At 43.2% G+C, this 18218-nt stretch overlaps 1 long non-coding RNA gene across 5 annotated transcripts in view; it reads right to left on the reverse strand.

Annotated features, from left to right (window-relative positions):
* The window catches only part of LOC125182285 (uncharacterized), a 371668-nt gene that overhangs the window by 35069 nt on the left and 318381 nt on the right, over positions 1 to 18218 (reverse strand). For 3 of the 5 annotated variants that reach the window (XR_007161741.2, XR_007161734.2, XR_007161739.2), the window contains exons 8-9: positions 16913 to 17141; positions 8462 to 9098 (exon numbers count right to left, since the gene is read on the reverse strand). This is a non-coding gene — a long non-coding RNA (uncharacterized lncRNA). Of the gene's footprint in view, positions 1 to 8251; positions 9099 to 14032; positions 14273 to 16912; positions 17142 to 18218 lie in introns of those variants that run through there. The other 2 variants (XR_010833508.1, XR_010833507.1) reach the window with 2 other exon arrangements.

An 18218-nucleotide genomic window follows, 5' to 3' on the forward strand; every position in this document is an offset into this window, starting at 1 on the left:
GCAAATCCTGCTCAAGTAAGGATAGGAAGAAAAAGCCTGAAAGGCAGGTTGATAAAAACAAATCTCCCATGGATTTAGATAGCTGCTTCTCTGGAAACAGAAAGAGCTATATCTGCCTCTTAATACCAGCTCGATGGGCTGATCTAGGTTCTCATGTGAGTGTGAAAATGGGACACAAAAATTGATGCCAATTAATTTAGTTCTCAGGTAGCACTGGTGCAAGCATGGACACAGGCAGTATTTAGCACGGAAGGTGAGGCTGCCTTTCCTTTTCACTCTGCCAGGGGCAGCAAATACAGCCCTAGCAAGACCAAAAAAATTCCCCTCAATAAAAAAAAAAATATCTTTCTGCCCACCATGGGCAGAAAGACTGGCTATTTTTAAACAGCTTGATTTAATTGCCAACATGTGTTATTTTGCCTGCACAAGACAACTGAGCTGATACCTGAATGAAGTAGGCAAGACATTTGGGAGGAATTGGAACAAATGTCTTGAATTTTTGAACCTGTCTGTTTTGCCGGTGACCCATACCATGGGTAGCTGTGTCAGCTAATCACTTAGCTGGCCACTGCTGACAGACAAATACCTTGTGGTGACATCTGATGGAGTTGTCACAAAGCACCAACCTTTCAGCATTGCAGGTTGTGCCTGCGCACGCTGCGTGCCTGAGCGTGGCAGTTGTGTACAGAGGTTGTGCGCAGCCATAACAAGAGCTCGGCAATGCACAAGTACACTCGGAAGCATTCAGATGAATTCTTTACAGGGAAGGCGTTTGTGTTTACTTGGGCATTTTTATTTTAATCCAGTGATGATAATTAACTGATTAATAATATCACAGTCATCAAAAGCGATAGCATGTTTTCAAGGACCATGCAACAATAGCTAGCCCTTTTTATGGCTTTAATTGTAAAAGCAAATAATTACATCCTTTTCAAGGCTTGAAAAGAATTGCTTTCAACTGTAAACAGAAACTACTGAAAAGAAATTTCTCCAACACAATACCCATTTTTAAATGGCCATTTTCCTAAAAAAGCTTGCAACAGCTGTGTTTCAGGTGCATATTTAGGGACTAATTACAGATATGGACAATACCCAGGCAATCAGATGAGGCTCTGCTCATGGATGGATTTGGAGTGTGCCACATCATTATTATTTTTAAATCCCTGCAGAGCTCCACGTGCAATGCTGACCGCTCTGGGAGGAATGCAGAGAGCCTCGGGACTGAGATAGTTCTTCTGTCATTACTCTACAAACCACCACAATGGCTGGTTCTTTTTAATTCTGTCCAGTTCGGCTCCCAGCGTCTGACAAATCTCACATCCTTCATACCTAGTGAAATAGGGACTCTCATATTCTGGACACAAACCACAGAGGAAGGCAAAGCACTGTTATTTGCCACACAACCCTTTTATATCCTGATGGAATTTGGTGCCTGTGACTGTGCTTACTACCTATGAGCTGCACAAGCATAACGCACATAGGCACCAAGGACTGTCCAACAAACCAGCCTAATTACTTTTACCTTCCACTTGACCTGCCTAGTCAGAAATGTTTTTATGTAAGCTTTCTTCTACCCTGAATTCTCTGGAGTCTGACCAAATCACCCCAAAGTGACAGCAGAGCTACTGGACTCAACTGGACTAGATGAACGGATTCTCCATTCAGTAAACAAAGTTTGGTCTTGAAACACAAGTGCTCTTAAAGCCCATGTTTAGATGCTCACAGAGGAAGAGGTTTGCCAATGTCTGTATATGAAGTGTATATAGGATATGGAACTAGACTAAAAGTCCCTTTCACATCAACAATCTTAAGCACTCAGCACTGAGCATTGTTGCTTTGAATGTTTCCAGCTCCTGAAGCAATTCCAGGCAGACATGCTGACAAAAGAATAATTTTATCAGCATATGGCTGATCACAGCATCCAATTCCACCAGTGTAAAATGGCCCCATAACGCACACTAGCATTTCTGCATACAAGTGGAACAGATGCTGGAAAGATCAATGTAATAACAGTTTAATTAATTTTAGTGTCAAAGTCAAATGCTTCCTAATTTCCAGTTGACACATCCCTAATTTCAGGGTTGGCTCAATACATTCTGAAAACAGGAGGAGAAATTTGATTCCAGAATTATACTGCAGAAACATCTGCAGAAATGCAAGAGAAACACTTCTCCATTTCTGCAGTCTTCACAGTCTTGAAGTCGTAATATTGTCTAATACCCAGGCTTTTCTATACATGTTTTACAGGTGCAATTTCCCTTTCACAAAGAAGATGCCTTCACCCCTTAATGTGAGTAGTCCTCTCGCATAAATATGTTGTAGTGTGATGGTGTTCCACTGCAGGTGACACACTGGGCCAGGAGTCAAGAGGCTCAGCTCCGGTCCTCACTCTGCAGGTGATTCTTTCTGTCCAGAAAAAGTACCATCAGACCAGCATCCCTTCTGAAAAATTTGATCTACCACTAAAAAAACTCATTATACCAGCACGATATCTCACAGCCGTGTATAAACGATCTATGTTGCACAGATACTATGCCAAACTTCTAATAATGCTCAGCAGATGAGCTGGAGAGGTGGAGATGGGGAGGAAACGTATGGCCTTGGACAAAACGATTTTATAGTGGAGGTCACGGGTATCACCAAGCACTAGCTGCGTACTTTGTTAGAGGAAAGGCTGCAGATCCTGCATCTCCCATTAGTGCCCTGCACTCCAACTTCAGGGAACAGATAGGAAAAAACAGCATGGTAAACTCAAATACAAAAACAAGTCACACCCTGACTTCTGGTCAAGGGAAGTGAAGTTAAGCTATTTATTAGTAAAGCACTTCTAGGAGAGAGTGACATATTTGTGGTCCGAGTAGCGTTTGGATTGTCACAACAGCGAGAAGAGGCAGAGGGTGGTGAGCGATTGCTTGCTGCACAAAGTGTTATTATGCTGAAGTGTGTTCAGTAAATGTTTATTCCACAGGCAGGAACTACTAGTGCCTGTAGTGGTCACTTAGGCCTGAAACCCAAGATTTCAGCGGTTTCATCTGAATGCGTTTGCTGAGCGCTGGGTGACATTCCCCAACACAGGCAACTTCTCAGATTTCAGCAGGAACCAACGTACCATCCTCCTGCATCTATCACTTCAAATGACCCCAACTAAAGAGCATCACGCTCACCCCACCTCCTCTGACACTCAGGGGGCTATCACCTCACGATCAGGACTCTTCATCCCAATGTGTTTCATTAGCAAGGGGAGATGGTGAGCAGGACCCTGCACGTGTTGTCAAACAAAGAGCCCCCAGATCACACCAGGCACAGCCACAGAATGCCCCCACCTCTCCAGCAGCCTCCAATCTTGAAACAAAAACACGCTGAGGGGCAAAGTGACGGGGATGGGAAGGAGAAACCCTTAGCAATGCTTAAGCAAACACCTTTGGAATGAGGCTTAGATTACTACACACGTCAAGGGGATTTTTTTTTTCCTCCTCCCCCTCCTCATTGTCTTGGCAAACTCTTGATGACCACAGGCATAGAGGCCTCTTGACAGGGGACCAGCAGAGACCAGAGGCAAAGGGACAGGGGGTTCGTTGTGCAAAGGAGAGCATCTAAAAAGGCACATCCTCTGGGTGCTTTTGTTCGAGGGCTATGCTTGACTAGCAAATCCTGTTACACTAAGATTACAGGCTGCAGATATCCTAACAAAAACAAAAGCAGAGTACTGCCTGCACATCCAAATGATTTCAGGGAAGAACCGTTAACAGCAGGATGACAAACACCACAGCCCTTGAGCTTATGTGTGCAAATCTGAAGAAGCTCCTTGCATTAGGATATCACACACAAAAATCCCAGAAATCAAACACAGTAATACCAAGTGCTTGTACGGCGAGTTTTACCTGCAGCTCTTGGAGCTATTACAAAGAGAAATGAAGAAGAAAGGCTCATTACCACCATTTCACAGATAAGGAAACTGTGGCACAGAAAGGAAGTGATTTGTCCTGCAGCCCAGTGGAAGAACAGGGCAGTCGAGTCAAGCCTCTTAAGTCCCAGTCCGATGCCCTCTCCCCTGAACTATTGTAGCTGACTCTGACCCTGCAGGAACTTCACATTTGTCATTATGCTTTACACCTTGATCATGAGGCTGGGTGTCTTCAAAGCACTGCCCTCGGCTCCTTGGCCAGGAGAGGAAAAAGCTCCCATGTACCTAATCAAATATAATTGCCATTCCTGGAGAAAAGAGATTCCTTCTCAACTCCTCTGGATGATAATTCACCCTGTGTTCAGGTGTAAATGTAATGCTATATGTAAGCCAAGATAAAAGTAACTCCTCTGACCACTTTTAACTCAACATCCCTTATGCAGTAAATTTCATACATAGCTATTGAAATAGTGCCAGGAATTGGCTGTAATTTTGTTGTCTATTAATACAACTTCATATAGCAGTTTTAGAGTATTCTCACTAAAATGTAGGCTCTGGGGAAAGACTGATTAACAATAAAAGCCCTTCACGTTTAAATACACGGGTAGCAGAGGATTATTCTAGCTATTGAACTGCAACTGGGGGACCAGTTTCCAAGGAAGAACCAGCTCAGCACAGCTCCTGCAACCTCTGGGGCTCAGGCACAGCACCACTGTCCACTACAGCTGTAGTTATATTGCATGGGAAGAGGGAAATAGCCAGGAGAGGAATATGGGTCAAAATCAGGATTTAAATATTAATCTGGAAAACAGTAAATCTTCAGTGAAGATTCCAGAGCACAAGCACAGCGTGCTTGATGACAGGGACACTGCTTAACAAGCCATCTGCTGAGTGTCGCTCCCACTGTTTAGGACATACACATGAATAAAACCTCGTGAGAGAGATGAGACCATCCAGGTGAGTAGGTGGCAAGTCTCTTCCCTGTCCTCTTACCTAAAGGTCGTAACTGTGACCAAGTCAGAGCGGTAAAGTATCAGGCACTAACAGCCAACAAACAGGGCAGGGAGGAATGGATGTTTTCCCTAAGGTGTCTTGTGTAAACTTGCAGCCAGCTATGCACTGGAGGTGGCCATAGGTGACTTGTAATCCAGGCCAAAAGCAGAAAATCACAAGATTAAAAGTGGGTGGTCAGATCATTCATTTGACTTGTAGAAGAGGGGGAGAGGAGAGGGAAAAAAAAATCCACTTGTAGACGACGAGCAGTTTTGCAGGGAACAAAGAAATCTCTCTCACAGACAAAATTGGTCTGCCAGGAACTGAGCCCATCTAGCTCCCCACCTCCCCACCACCCTCCCCATATCTTCCCCTCTAAAAGGATCTTTTCTGGGATTCGGGGAATGCGTGTTTATGAAATAGTTCCATTCAATTAGGGCACAGAGTACAGCAGCTTTATATCAGAGGCAACCCAGAGCGAGAGCTCTGTGGAAGTGCAGGTACATGGTAATGATGACAACCCTGCACTGGTTGTAGTGTCATCACCTCTTATTCTTAATCAAAAGGCTTCCAATCCCTTCTCGACGTGTGCACTCGGAAATGAAGGGACTGCTGGAGAATCATTTGAATGTGGCAGCCCTAGATAATGATGAAACGAATAAAAGGCTCACTTTTTTGTTTAGGTTTGAGGAAGAATTCAGGATTCCTCTCGTGAAAAGGCAGCGGTTTAATAGCAGTGAGGCAGAAGGGCTTCTCGTTATCCGCAGAGGCTGCTGCCAGTGCAGCACTAATGGCCACGGCACGGGCTTCCCCAGCACGCTCCCTGCTCCACGGCGCCCGAGGAAGCCGCGCACCGGCAGGGTGAAAGGAGGCTGCTTCAACAGGCTCGGTGTGGGACTGGGGGACAGCACTGTGCTCCCATGTGAGGGCTTTCCTTTGTGGGAAGGGCAGAGGGCAGTTTTTCTTGGTGGCACTGAGTGATGCGAGCCGCACAAACCCACGCTGAAGCACAGTGCCTTGGCACCTCTGCCCCTGGTGTATTTACCCACAGCCGGGGCAGCAGCTGCACAAGCAAACGCGATGCTGCACGCAGAGAAACGGCCGTGCAAGTGAGCTGTGGGGCAGGAATCACCTCCACGGAACAGGGCCTTGGACAGGCAGATAGTATGCCTGAGCCCGGACAGCATCCCTTGGTAAGCCTTGTCTTCCCATACGTTGTCCTGCCAGGATGATTTTTATATTGGATTTAGGGGAAAAGAATGGAAAGCAGCTGAGCAATCTGCTTCTCCCTGTAGCCCATCTGTACCTCTCAACACATTACTATCTCTTGCCATATGTTTCTGCAGTATCTTTTGCATATTCCAGGAACCAGGCACTGCAACTTGCAGGACCTTTTGTCTCAAAGAGGTCAAGAGCTGCCTTGTATTAAAGGTGTGCTGGATGTCCACCTATTTCATACTGACTGGTTCCATTCAGTGAACTGATGCCATGCCATGCAAGAGAGATGGTAAAGGCTTTTTGTTTGCCTGCTTTGAAAGGTTATTTTTCTAGAAAAGGAAATTAGAGTAACAGAAGCTTTAAAGTGATTTACCAACCAACAGAAATCATTTTTGCTTCTATTTCATTATTGGCTTCTTTGTCCAAAAGACAAGTTTTCACACACACACACAAAATAATCCTGATATTTGCAAAATTGCATCTATCTTTAGTCTTTTGCCCAGCCCTTCTTAGGCATTCACATTTATCTATACCAGAGCAAAACACGTGAAAAAAATTAAAAACAACTTCTGTTTAAGGCTAGTTAAAGTTACTCTATTCACTGCAGTAACATTTGCCCCAAATGCAGAGCTGGCAAGGTCAATAGTTTCACTTTTTGTGCTTCAGCTACATTAATATAACAGTTTGCCATTCCTCTCTATTACTATATACGTTCAAAGCTTCATAAGCTGTCATGAACAGCCTGATCTCTGACACGCAAGACATGTTAACAACAGCTTTTTCCATTCAGAAAGCCAGCAAGAAAGAGAAGTCAAACCTTTCAATGTATGTTAAGTAATAAATATAAGATCTCCATGATGTCCTGCATGATGAAACACCTTACAGCAGGTTAGAAAAGGAAGTATGTGGAATCAATACATTTCTTCTCACAGTTACATAGCTGCATACATCACCACTTTTAACTTCACTGTCTTCAATCCAGCCCACTGTGTCCACAAGTAACATCACAGGGACAAGGCTATAGAAAAGCCAAGGACATTATAAACGAACAATGTGGCTATTCAGCGCATACATGTAGGGTTAGGGCAGAGTGACCAGTGGTATAAAAAAACAGAACATTATAAGATTTCAGTGCATTGCAATTCCAGTTAGTATGGACATCTAATAATTAAAAAACAGTCAATAAAATGAGCTTACAAAGATCAGGCAATAAACAAAATTGAGCAGAAATACAAATCAGATATGTTCAAGATTTCAGGATTCCCCCAACTCCCCCCCTTCACAAAACCAGTGTAACAATTAAGACAGTTGCATTGGGTTTACATTATAAGGGTGTGGTAGTTGGGGCTGTAGGGTGACCTCTATGAAAAGAGACCAGTAGCAGCCACCGTGTCATTTCTAACAGAGCAATTAAAAGACTCAGATCAAGGTGCACCCAATTTGCAGGTAGCATGGTGCAATGAGGAGCCAGAAGCTGCATATACACTTAAACTTCAATTGTCACAATTCCCTAAGAAAATATTTTGTCTTGGTTTATAATAACTCTTTTGAATTGAGCTGGGACTGTTTGCTAATCATTCTAGGTTTTATCAATGATAAAAGAGCCCATATAGAGTTCTGTACGAGTTTTATGAAAACAATGTATGATCTCATGATAAATCCCTTATAAACTAGTTGAGGATCAGCCCTGCTTATGGACACAAGAAAGATTCAGTAAAAACAAGACATGAGGAAATAGGGTATATTTTTACTGTGCTTTAGTTGTTAGACAGTTAGCTGAAGAAATACTGAGTTGAGAAAGACCATTTAAGCCACACCTGGGCAAGGGAAAACAGTCTTTTTCCTACTGCAATCACATTAACAGTGGTAAGGTCATATAGCATAAGAGAAGACCCAGCATCTGCACTTCTCAAAAGCATGATGAAATCCTCTCACAAAACTGCTAGGTGGATGTGAGAAGGGTAAATGAGTGCCCTAGTTAACTATAAATTAACTGTAAGCACCCTGCTTAGCCATGACCCTCTATTTGTCTTAATAAATTGCTCCAATTAATTATGCCATTTCAGGTGCCAGTGAGTAATCTGCACTGTATTTTCCTTAGACTAAATAAGTACCTTATAATTACTACTAACTCACCTGATGGCAATGCTGTGGTCTCCTCCTGATACCAGTAGCTATGGCTAGTTGATAATGGTAGTGGCATGACTTGACCACAAAATGGCATCTTTGCAGCACTTATTTACTGTTGGGGATCTTCTTTAATCCTCCTTCTCTTAAATTCAGACTTCCTGGCTCTCTGTGCTTTTGGAGTCCCAGAAGTCTGCAGGAGAATAACAGCTGGTGCCTATCGGAGGTAATTGCCCTTTAAGTTTGACCCAAAAGCTACACGAATGTATGTTTTATTGAGAGATACATAAATTTGTATATTGACCCAATGTACTCTTAGCTCGAGGATGTCAGCAGCGTTTATAAAGCTTCATGGCAAATGGCTGTTGACTCTTCACCCTTGCAACTGTGCGAGATTAGTGCATGTGGTGGTCCAATACCAGCTTAAATATAGCTGGGTTTTCTTGTTATGTTGTGTAGCTCTGGCTTACAAACCCTTGGGTGGCTGCAGTTATCATGGTATAAAAGTACTTTAGCAGCTGTACGATTCATTTTATCACCCATGTTGTAACAAAAGATGCTGCTCCTCTGAAGGGGATTTATCTCTCTGGCCACACCACCAATCTCCCTCAGGCCCGTGGGGTGCACAGGAGATCTCAGTAGCACTGAAGGATGCAGAGGTCAACATGTGGCAGAAGACACTGACAGAGATCTCCCTTTTTGGGCTTTTACCCAAGGTGTCTCATCCTTCAGCACAGGGAAGAGGATCACCTTGACCCCCTTTCTTCCATTTTGTGATGGAGAAAGCTTGTTGTCATCACTGGCCTCTCATGCAAAGGATGCTTCATGGAGGCTCCATTGGAACCTATCTTGACCCCTGGGGAAAGGAAAAAAGAAAAAATAAGTCTTTCAGAGGAAGGCTAAAACTGACCAACAAATGGTGTTTCTGAGGTACTGAAACTATTAATTTGGGTGGAATTCAGTGAATTATGTGAGCTTAAAAATATTATGTCAAAACATGAAATTTAAGTAATGCCATGGTCTGCTTCAGAAAATACCAACATGCTTTCTCTAGAGAAAAATATTTCAAGGCAATATAGTTAGTGATTTAGAAGCCATAAACCAAGGAAATCTGCAGGAACAGTGAGTGGCAGTGCCCACTCCCATGGCCCCCACGGGGGGCTGCACTCCTAGGATGGCCATGGCACTGAGCAGCGCTGGCTCCTCACAGGTGCTTCCCATGAAGTGTTAATCCTAAAGTCAGTGACAGCATTTAAATATAACTGCTCATCACTGTAGCAAAGCAGCAACTAGTCTGGATCTGGCTATAAAATAGATGTATTTTAAGAGCACTGTCCTACTTTGTTCTGTCCAGGGAAGAGATTAGGAGCAGACCCATAGCCAGACATTGCTCATGCTTTGTGATATCCTTTCTTTAGTAACACTTCCTAGTTTTGCATTATTTCTTTATGAGTGCAGTAAAAAATGCTCTGGAGAGGGTCTCATGTTTTGCAACCTGAATAGTCAGAGCTGACACAAAAAGATGAGCTTCAGACCAGTTTACAGCAACGACAGAAAACATGTTGCACCTCTGTTTGGTTTAGTTTAGGTGATGTCTACTGTGTTCAAAGATACGGGAAAAAAGGAAACATCAACAAAGAAACACAAAGGGAACAGGGGTGGAAAAAAAAATCTCTTTCAAGTATTATGAACCTGGGATCAGCAGACCTACAGAAGCCCTAAAATTGGTCCAAAGAATCAAACTGCAAGAAATGTGTCAAAATTAATTAAACAGGTACTCTGAAGTGGTGGAGCATGGCAGAATGAACTTGTTGATGATGGACTGAAAACAAGGCGATTTTGTTGCCTTGGTTTTCTTTCTGCTCAAGTGAGAAACAGGAATGCTGCATCACCGGGGGATCACACCTGTGGGGCTGTGGCGTAGCGGCTGAGCCCGGGGAAATCCTGGCCACCCCATGCCTGCTGGAAAGTCCAAAGCTTGCAGCATTTTCCAAAGAGGCTGAAGGAATGAAAACAAAACATGCCATTTTCTCATCAGCAGAAGGTGCTTAATTGTGCTGTGAGGTCTGAAGTAGAGGTCAGCAAGCAAAAGTACATATAGATATGTAAGTTTAATATATATTAATGCCATAATTCAATTTGGACAGGGATGCCACTTATTTTTTTCCCTTATGGTGAATTCTCTGCCTGTCTGAAATTCAGAGAATTTCAGACAGGTATCCAGGAATGCATATATCTCTTGAAACTCCCCAGGAAGCACTGCTGTCAGCTGTCAACAATTTCTACGTAGTTCACTTGGCTGGACACATTGCATGAGGGCTGTAGGAGCAGGATGCCCGTGTAGAGAATGAGCCATGAACTGGCACCCAAACTTTTCACCTGGCATGCACCTGCGGCTACCCAGTGTCTCATGCCAACACAAGAGAAACTTCAGCCTGTGAAATGTTCTGAGCATCATTAGCAAAGGCAAATGAGAACTTTTAGGTGGAATGGATTTGTTGAAGTATACTGGGAAGATTAATGCTATCTGGACATGGTTGTGGGCAACTGGCTCTAGGCGGCCTTGCTTGTGCAGAGCAAGGGTGGTCTTGCTTGGACAAGATGACCTCCAACCTCACGTCCCTGTCAACCTGAACCATGCTGGAATTAACTCAAGAACAGCTTCATATTTCTGGGGATGTTCCAGCAAAAGTCTTTCTAAGACCAAAGGAGTGGAACTGGGAAGGAGATGACTGCTCTGGTTAGGACACGGGGACTCAGAAGAAGTAGGTTTAGCATCTAGTTCCACTACGGATATCCAAATGTGACTGTGAGACAGGCACTTACTCCCCGAGTGTCCTGTAAGAATTGCAGATCAAATTATGCCTTTTTCTTCCAACCTTCTACCTTATTTGTTTAAGCTGTAAACTCTTTTAGGGGGGCAATTGCACAGGGGTCATAGTCTCAGCAAGGGGACCTCACCACTACTAGAATACAAATAACCTTGGAAAGATGATTCTGTGACTGTCTGAATTCCTTTTCTTGTCGTTTTGGTTGCAAAGTGCTAGTGTCGTGCATTAGAAGATTTTCAGGCTATTGTGCTTTTATTTTGGACTCAGACCTAGATCTTATCATGTGAAAATGCCGCAGCTAATGCATAGTAGGATGTGATATCCTCCGTTTTGCACCTCTGTATCATTAGCTGGAGGAAAAAGGGAAAAGAGGAAAGAAAAAAAAAATCCACCTTTGTGTAACTAAAAACCTCTCGGTGGGATTTGTTTAGTGTGAAAGAATGATTAGTAATTTTTAGTGATTAGCAATTTTCTCCCTCAGGTGGCTTTTCTGCATTCCCGTAGAGCTCACGTACACAACAGACCTGCCAAAAGGGAAGAAAAAGCTGAAACAGAAAACGCCACACAGCAGTGAAAACTCTAGCGGGCATTTATAACAGATATATTTTACTATTTTTAAACAACAGGTCTAATCAACAGAAGGAATATAATCCTCATTTCTAAATCACTCTATTTGTGCAAAATTCCTCCTATGGACCTCCAGATCCCACACTGGTGATATAATCAATCCAAGAAGCACAAATATCTGTCTATATAGATACATATATTTATGCTTTCCCCTCTTCTTTATATTGTTTAGAACCGAGCAGAAATGAAAGAGACCCCTCAGTTATGCCTCCCCCCCCCCACCCCACCCCCCCGACATGCTGAGGAAATTGTGCTCTGATGTCTAGGAGGACTGGTTTTCTCTGCCCCATTGTGCAACAAAAAGTGATTATTTTTAATGTGGGTTAGAAGGAAGCTTTTTTTTTTTTTTTTCTCCCCTCCTTTTCCCTTTTCCAATTGATTATGCTGCAGAAGGGATCTTGTTTTATTTCATGAGTGAGGAACATGGGGCCAGATTCACCCAGGGGTAACTCTCACGGAAGACAGAGTTGCATCAGGGATGGATTTGACCCGTGATCTGTTATTTTTTCCTTTAACTGCAGCTTTCCTGCAAAACCTCAGTCATTACACCTGGTTAGACTAGAGACTTGACAACCTGTGTGGCCTCAGCATTTCCTTTTATGAATCAGCCTGTCTCATATAAAGAAATCCAAGACAAGATGAACACAGCTGCTTAGTTTGATGGCAAACACACACTTTGCCCAGCTCAGAGCTGTGTCTAACCCTTTCCAAGAACTGGGAAAATATCCTCAGCTTAAAACATCCCATTTAATGCTGACTTTAGAACATCAACAAGAATCTCCACCACGTTTACAGTGGGGAAAGGTGCTGGAATGAAACCATTGGAGACTGAAGTCCCACACCTACAGAAGAGGTGTCACCTCCTCCTGGTTGCCTTACTGATGTGCTACACTGGTAGCCTGCCTCTGGAAACAGGAGGGCAGATTAGTGTCTGCACCAAGACGGCCTTAAACCAGTAAAGCCAGCAGCAGTGGTGGGTTCTCACACGTCTGTTTCATCCGGGAACATCCTGAGATCTACATTTCGGAGATGCCACTGAATGACCTTCTGGCCCTTCCCCTCTCCTACATTGTAATAATGAAAGAGCATAAATGATACAAGCACACACCCATCGTCTTCTCTGCAGCCCCTGTGAAAGGAGCATGGCAAGTGTGGAGCTTTTGCCAGGGTGAGACACAAACATGGTGAAACCCAGCTGGAAGTTGTGTTGTGGAGGCTGAAACATCTCCTGGGAAAGGGTGAGAAAGCAGAATCAATTCTGGCAGCTGGGTTCTGATCAACTTGGACTGGAGCATCTTGGAAAAGAGAGTGGGATGGCTGGACACAGTGAAATGACCAGTCCTGATGGAGACCTTCATCTCCCTGGTGAGCTGGTACAGAAACTCTGAGCTGCCTCTTCAGAAGGGGGAGAGTCAGAGGGCAGGGAGTAAATCTGAAGTGAAAGCTTTCCTTCAGCTCTTTCCCAGACATTTTCCCATTGAAAGGTATGAGCTGCTCTGGGGATGGATGTGAAATGGTGATGTAGAGATAAAAAGTTTATCTCATAGCACTCCTGGAAAATCTGAACGGGCAGCAAAGAGAGCCCAAGAAACATGGAGTCTTTCATAGTTCCTTCCAGACTACTTCCAGGACTTCAGATTTGTTGAAGTCCTCAAGAATCAGGCAACTCAATGCCCTAAGCTGAATTACGAGGAATGATGATTCTGGTGAAAAAAACCTCACACATGCGGAGAAGCAGATCGAAACAGGGAAACTCAGAAACATGCTGCATATTTTTTGCTTTGCTTTCTGTTCTGCTGTTATGCTTTTGAGTCAGAGGAAATGATTAGCTCCTCACATTTCCCCAGTGCTCAGAAACGTGACTACTTAGGGGCTGAAGCCACCATGAAGGATGGGATGCAGACAGCTTATAAGTCTTGTGTTTCACTTTTCCTGTGTGCTGATCTTTTAAATGAATAAAATATTACCTCTTTTACTACAGCATTAGCTGCCACGTTTTCAATATTCAGGCAGAGGATGTAAGTTTACAACCTTTATCGTTCACCCAGCCAGCCAGAGGGATGGATGTTAACATGATCATACTCTTACAACCTTTCCTTGCTGCCAGAGGTTCCTCAGTTACCTGAGCAATGCAATTTTCCTTTTTGGCAGCGGTGTTTACCTGCACAGTTGTCTTCTCTGCCATTTGGACCTGTTTACACATGCATATGCCAAAGGGGGCTTAGGAGCACTCGTGTGTGTCGCTGTTGCAGAGGGAAGGGTACTTGGTAGGCGGCAGTTCCCCTCACAGCGTTAGGCAGGCTGCCCACCAAACCCCCTCTTTACACAGTACCTGCATCCCCTCGGGAACTGGCAGGCCACCCTGGGCTCGGCGTGGTGCCATCATCACACACGGATCCGGCAGTGAGCACAGCCAGAGGCCAAGCAGGAGCATCCAATGGGCTTGCTGGCGGCAGGGATCTGGGCTGGGAATGTGAAGATGTTTGGGCTGTCCTTACACACTGCTACGGAGATATGCCAGCCCTTCTCAGCCTTCAAACTAGATGTTCTTGGCCGAAGAAACTATGATTTCCTGGTGGAACGAGAGTTTATTTTTCTTTTTTTTTTTTTTTTTTTGAATAATTGTTAAAAATAAAGTCCGGGTTTTACTATGAGCATTTTCACAAGGTAAAAGAGGATTCCATAGAATACGTGATTTTCTATTTGATTAATATTAGAGTTAGGGGATATTTACAGGGGAGGAGGTCTGTTTTGATGAGAGCAACATTTTCCAGGTGCTATTTCTATTTCTTCCTTTCTTCACCTATTCCCAGGAGTGGGATTCTTGATCCACTCAGGCTTTTTTGCTCACTTTTGTTTGCACTCGTAATTCATGTTGGAAGACTGACCTCACATGCTGCTTTTACGTTTCATAGTATTACTGATCTCAACAGGCTTCCTCTCCATTTACACTTTAATGAGCAAAAGAATTAGTATTGCTTTCTCTATGAGAGGGGAAAATGAAAAACATCTGATTTAGTAATTATTTGACTATCTGAGGGAGGACAGCTAAGAAAAGAGCTCTGACATCCCCAGCATTAAAGCACGTTGGAAAGTGAGTGTAGAGCTTATGTTGATGGAGAAGTAAACTGAGGCACAGAATAGTCAAAGGGATATGTCCATGCCAGCCGATGTCCACAGCGAGGACCATTAGAAGATGGTGCCTTCCACTGATTCAGTCAGTGGGAACTGGTCCAAGAAGACTAGTACGAAAAGGAAAACTGAAATAGTTTGAAGGGAGACTGCATCTAACAGAGTAAATACAGTTATACCAGTGTTTGTTTTGGAAACAGAATGTATACTCAGGTGAGAAAGTGTCCCAACTTGCAGCATATTTGAGCTTGCCTGCATACAGAGCTCCCTGGGCTTTTCACGGTAATCGCTTTCACCCTTTTGGAGAAGAATGACAGAATATTCATTTCATACATGACAAAAATGAAGAAAACAGAGGCCAAACACAAACTTAGCAGAACAATCTGCCATAAAAATCAATCAATATTTTTCTTTTTATTTGGAAGGTAATTAAGTGCTAGAGTTCAGATTTCCTCAGCTATGAAAATTAGATAGTGATCATTTTGACTGCAATTCTAACATGCCTTATACATTCTTCACAGTGCTCTGGCTAATTGCTTTAACCAAATCCATGTCAATGTAAGACCTGGGTCTAAATGTTGGACTACAGCTACCTGCTCTGGGTGACGGCAGCAGAGAGCCTCTCTCAGAAAATATCCTATCCAAACAGCCCAGAGCATATGAGCTCCCTGCTCCCACTGACAGGGTCCTCGCTGCCTCCCTGGTCCCTCACCGCTGTGCCCTCACTGCCCCAGCGAGAGGAGCTGTAAGGACAGCAGCTACATTAAGGAGTGAGGAAAGAAGCAGGGCATTCAAGGGATTTTCAGAAAAGCCAAATGCAGTTGTGACTATGCAGCTAAGACAGCCAACCTTGCTCCCTGCTCACAAACTGCAGTGACAGCCTTACAGACAGCAGAAGGTGAAGGTAGTGAAAGGGCATCACAAACCCTTCTCTTTCCACCCATTCTGCATTCACTTTGACTCCAGATGAGGGATCCTGACAGCAAACTAGTTGGAAAGCATAAACCTAAGTACTGTAAGTGGGCTTCAGGATATCCAGTCTCTTCCTCCTGTTTTTAGGAGCATATCCTTCCTTCTAGGGTATTTTACCCTTGACTGAGATTATCATGCCCTGAATTTCCGTCATGTTACCTCCTACTCAGAAGGCTCTTCTAGCCTTATCATATTTCCTGCTCCTTTTAGGTAGCATTTCTCATAGATATCTACCATCACGTCCCTGTAGTTATCATCCTTCCTTCTCAGGATGAAATTTTTCCATGGTGCATATACTTTCCCCCCAGCATTGAGATGCTCCCTTCTAAATCTCTCATCCCAAGTACTTTGTGAGTTTTTATTTTCACTGCTGAGGAGCCTTGTCTGATTATACAACAAAGCTGCCTACTGATATTCTCTTGTTTTCTGTGCTTGGAGACAAGCAGCTAAGGGTGCAGGAGACCACTGTGAAACTCGGTACACCTTCACACATCCAGGAAATAAGAAATTCACGTTATGCTGCCTTAACCTTTCACTATTCAGGCACTGAGCTGGAGAATCTGTTCTTCCCTTTTGTATCCACTGATGTGACTGGATCCATGCCCACGCACATTACTTATATACACCAGCCCACAGCTGCCCACCACATTATGCGTGTTTAGTTTTGCAGCATTTTGGAAACAATCCCAATTCTCAGTACAGGGCCTTTTCCAATTTGAAATTTTATATATAGTTTGAAATTCTGGGAAAAAAGGGAAAAAACACACAGACAAACTTCTTCCACAGTTTGGAAAAGTTGATGCCATCCATCCACTAGGTGACACTGTTTACCTACAGATCTTGCTCAATTTGTGCGAAAACCCACAAATCTTTCAAAAGTAGCATACAATATGTTTTGCTATTAAAGATAAAGGAGAGTGGTTGCAAAGGAGAAGGAAAATGGGCTGTCAGTGAGGTACAATTAAGGGCAAACCTACAGTTATGAGGCTTTATGGTCTGGTTTCAAACTATTTACTAAAATGAATTTTAAAAGCTGCTTTTTATCAGGCCTACTTCAATGCCTTAGGAAATTGTTTTATTTAAAGAAAAAAAAAAAGCAGGCACTCACCGTCAGCACAAATCTCAGGCTGGCTCAGATTTGGTCTTGGAGACAAGCATGAAGAGAATTGCGTGGTAACAGAGCCAGAAAAGGAGAAAGAAGAATTTCTGCAATCTCATTTGAGGGGAACTTGGTAGAAAGCTGTTTTCCAGTCTTGAAAAGATTTCAGAATTTCACATTTCTCCCTCAGTCTTAAATAGGACCAGAAATGGTAATCTCAATTTCCGAAACCAGCAATCTGAAAGAAACAAAAATTGATTAGAGCCTGCTTGGATCTTAATGAAGCATTTTTGAATTATTTCATGCTTAAATATTAATTTTTTCTTAGTATATTTTTCCTATAGAATCATGTGCTTTTTATTTGAAAAATAATATCTTTCATTATAAAATGCTGACTAAGTCAAGATGGTTTAAACTGAAAACGAGATATGCCAAAACCAAGAGTTTCCCTCAAGACGTATCAGTTTTTAATTAATATTTTCAAATTAGAAAAATGTTTAATTGGAAAACTCTTATACAAATCTGCTTCCATGTGCTGCTCAGGGAGGGCTCTATGCAGAAATGATGGGGTTGGCAATGGTATTACGGAAATCTGAATTAGTATCTGTTGGGATCAGGAACTCACACTTCTGAGGAAACTGGGCGCGCCTGAATCAGGCATGCATTTTGGAAAAACTCCGGAGAAGTCCATTTTATTTCTTCTCTGCTACTGACAGGCCAAAAGAAACACCTCTCATCTAAAGCCCTTAAGCCAGTCTTTCAAAAATATTTACCACCCACGCTGCAAGGAGAACTCTAAGGGAGTGCTTGGTGCTTGGGATCTCAAGCAAGATGCTGGGCACCTTCAGAGACCAGGGAGGGTTCCACGGGGATGTGCCAACCCTATCCTCTCTTACTGTGAGTCAGCCTTTATTTATTTATTATTTTTTTGTAGCCACAGCCCATAAGAAGCTTACAGCCCAGTTCGTGTTTAAACACAGCCAAGGTTTTCAGAGATCACCTTTAGTTCCAAGTAGAAACCAACTGTCTAGCCATATTCAGATATTTGGCTATGGCTCCAACGACTGTCATGAAATAGTTTTGAGGAACATTTCTGTATGATACTGTTCACATTTACATGCAAAGATCTTTTCTCTATCATTTGGGCTAACGGTCTTTTCCCTCCTTGGTTCTGAAATAAATGGCTAGTTAAATTAAAGCTGAGACTTTACTTCCTGAAGGTCTCTTCCCCAGCTGCCGTCATCAGATCTTCCATCCCCAAAACCCAAGGCGCCCAGCCTTGGCTCACATTAATGAAGCAATACATCAGGAGTAC

Source organism: Anser cygnoides, chromosome 9, assembly GCF_040182565.1.
Source record: "Anser cygnoides isolate HZ-2024a breed goose chromosome 9, Taihu_goose_T2T_genome, whole genome shotgun sequence".
NCBI lineage: Eukaryota > Metazoa > Chordata > Aves > Anseriformes > Anatidae > Anser > Anser cygnoides.